The 3453-nt window shown below is 41.1% G+C and overlaps 1 pseudogene; it reads right to left on the bottom strand.

Moving 5' to 3' along the window:
* Window positions 1-2004: 2004 nt before the first annotated feature.
* Window positions 2005-2745, bottom strand: LOC106734106 (60S ribosomal protein L7 pseudogene; annotated as a pseudogene).
* Between the last annotated feature and the right edge of the window lie 708 nt (window positions 2746-3453).

Raw genomic sequence — 3453 nt, forward strand, 5'->3', positions numbered from 1 at the left:
TTCTGTCTCTCTTTTTCCCTCGTTCTGCCCAGCGAGTGCACGCGCCCTATAGCAAAAAACCTCCCCAAAAAAAAAAAAAAAAAGAAAAAAACTAAGAAAATAGCCAACTTAATTGTAGGGACAAGTCTGGAGTTGAATTTATATCCCAGAATTTAATCAGGTAGAGCAAACCACAACAGAAGCTAGATTAAGTACATGAGACTGACCTGGTGAAATAGAATTTTGTGACTTTTGATGAAAACATTGCTGATTTTCTTCTAGACTTTGTTTTCCAGTTTTAAGGATTTTTGTCCTGTCTAAAGCTGCTGATAAGTTCATGGACCTACTATTTGAACAGAATCCTATTCTGTTTCCTGACTTTAAATTTAAAACAAAGTTCTTTAGCTTTTCTTTGATTTATTAAAGCTAAAACTGCTTTTCTTGAAATTAAAAATATATGAAAAAATACCTATTTAATGACCATAGTAGCTATCTAGCATCAGCTAGGTGCTACCTTGTAGTATGTTCATTCTACTCAGAGTTTCACGCCTAAAGTCAGACATGTATTCACAAATAGGTACATACCAGCTGAACTTGCTAGTGAAAGAAGATAGATTATTTAAGAAACTTTGTGAATCAATAAAATGTGTGGAAAAAGAGGAATGGAAAAAGCTGTAGACACCTGAGACAGTGTGGGAGGAGGGTAGGAAATGGCAGAGGGTGGGAAATAAGGGTAAAAAAATATACACACACACACACATATATATATATACATATGAAATGAGGAATGGAAAATTATTGATGATAACATGTATGGTTAAGCAACTATGCAGTATCTTCTGGATGGGAAATGATATTTCTGTATGTTGCGACGATGCTCAGGGAATGAATGTAAATTCGTTCATTCAAAAAAATGTCTCAGTAGAAAATTATAGGGCACTTGTAACTAGATTCTAGCTTTGTCCATATTTTTAGTTTAAGGTAGTTTGTGAATCAATCAAATGTAGAAAAAACGTTTAGTATGGAAGAGAGAGAAGGGAAAGGGGAAGGGAAAAAAAAGTAAAAGTCTGCTTAATTGACAAAAAAATGAGAAGCTATTTGCTGACAAGTTACAGAGCAGTCTCTTTGGCTTGACTGACATGCGTAGTATTTGTGCTGGAAAAAGAAACGTACGCTGTGAAGATGGGAGTCAATGTAAATAAATCAATTTTTAAAAATTACTCAGAGGGGGAAATAAGATAAATGAATGAATAAATAAAATTAAACAATTCTTAAAAAGAAAAAGGAAAACCATCTCAGCCCCCAAATAGCCATCAAACACGCAAAACGATCAAAGTACTAATATTTAGCAGAAGACAGACTAAAGCAATGACGACAGTCCATGTGTCACCCACCAGATCCGCACAGTCGTGAAGACGGAAGAGCCGGAGGAAGAATGCGCTCAAGTAACAGCAGCCAGCTCCGAGTGTTTGAAGCGGTATCTGGCACTGCCTATTCATGTGCACACGTGTGCGCACCATTGGACTAAGCGTTTCCACCGGGAGGTCCCCATGCTTCCTGCATAAAGAGGCATGCACAGGAGAGAATATAGAGCACCATCATTTGTCATACCATGAAACTGCAAATTCCCATCCGGGTGAAATGAATTTTGGAGCATTTGTAGTATGAAATACTGTCCATCTAAAGAGATGAGCTATATAGCAATGTAACGTGGCATAGTTGTAAGTATTCTTAAAAGGATGTCATGGGGGAGGGACGGCAGTGGCACGGTGGTTAAGAGCGCTGGACTCCCACATGGCTGACTGCAGTTTGAATCCTGGACCTGACAGCTTGCTTTCTCACTTTCCCCCTCTCTCTCTCTCTCTCTCTCTCTCTCTCTCTCTCACTCACTCTGTCCCTCTCTCGTCAAATTAAAATAAAGTTAAATAAATACTTTTTTAAAGACTATTTTCTTTTTTTGCAGTCTGAAAACAGCTATTCTGTTTATTTACTGACCAGAATACAAAATTACCCATGGTGGATACCTTAGTTCATCCTTCTAATAAGTCTGTTGATCTGGTCTTCCCTGTTGCCAGCATCTCCACCGTCTACAAAACAGGTGGTCTTTTTCTTCATTCCACCTCGCAGAGAAGATAATTTAAAGGGCTACAGGAAGTTACTTGCTTCTTGGAAGCATTTTCCAACAGTGTAGATTTCATGAATCAGATCCTCCATGCAGCTGATGCCAAATTTACCAAGAGATCGGGTAATCACAGAGCTATCTGTCAAACCAATTCGCTTCTTATTGACTCTGCCATAACCACGCTTGTAGGTCAGTTCATTTACTGACTTCAGGTTCAGGTACCCCCATGCAATACATGGCTCCACAATTCTCAGCATGGTAATTGAGGCCTTGTTGAGTTTAACAAAGGTGCCATTGAAGATCTGGCGAAGACGAAGAAGCTGCAACACCTTTCGAACCTTTGGGCTCACTCCATTGATACCTCTGATCCTGATAACAAATGCCAGTTTGGGTCCTGCAGGTGCATAGAAGTTGCCAGCGTTTCTTGCCATCCTGGCCGTGCGAATCTCAGTTCTGTCCATCTGTCTGTATTCCTTATGACAGTGCTGAGCTTTTTTACAGATAAGCTTCCTCCTGGCCTTTCGAAGCATCTTTTGAGCAAACTTCTTTCTCAGGCGCTTGATCTTCAGCTCTGCAAAATTCCTTCGCTTTTTCTTAAGGGTTTCTGGCACAGCAGGAACCTTTATCTTGGTGGCTTCTGCAGCAGCAGGAGCCTTTTTCTTGTTTCTGCTGCAGCAGGAACCTTCTTTTTCTTCCCTTGAACGCCCTCCATGGTTCCAGCCAGAAAAAAAAAAAAATTGTTTATTAAAAAAAGGATATCATAGAACAGCATATAGATATATCATTTATTTGTTAAAAGCTTTGTATGCATGTAGGGATTGTTACACGGAGAGAAATGTGTTCAACGTGAGGGCCAGGTGGCACCACAGTGCTAACGCAGCTGTCTGCGAGGCTGACCTAATAGGAAGGTCCCAGGGCCATGTCTGGAGACCTCCTTAAACACTCCAAGAGTGGGCATGCCCATGACCCAGGGTTGGCTGAAGCTCAGAGTGGATTGCAGCTTGAGACACAGTTGGGAATGTCATCTTTCTCTCTCTCTCTCTTTCTCTCTCTTCCCTTCTCTCTCTCTTTACTCTGTGCGTGTGTGTGTGTCTTGCTCAGAGAAGAAAAAGAAAGGAAGGAAGCAACTTCTTATTTTACTTTGTTTCGCTGTAGGGCACATGTACTCCCCAGAGAGAGAAAGAGAGAGGAAAAAGGAGAACTTACCCCCCAGGCGTAATCTCTTCTCCTCCACTCTCCCCTCAGGATTTGGGGCACTCATGTACATACTCCCAGTGTGATTTCCAAGCTGTTGGGTCCAGGACTCGAACTGCACAGTTGATCACGTGGGGATCCAGCACCTTAACCTCCAT

Source organism: Tupaia chinensis, unplaced genomic scaffold, assembly GCF_000334495.1.
Source record: "Tupaia chinensis unplaced genomic scaffold, TupChi_1.0 Scaffold148626_1, whole genome shotgun sequence".
In the NCBI taxonomy this organism is placed as follows: domain Eukaryota; kingdom Metazoa; phylum Chordata; class Mammalia; order Scandentia; family Tupaiidae; genus Tupaia; species Tupaia belangeri.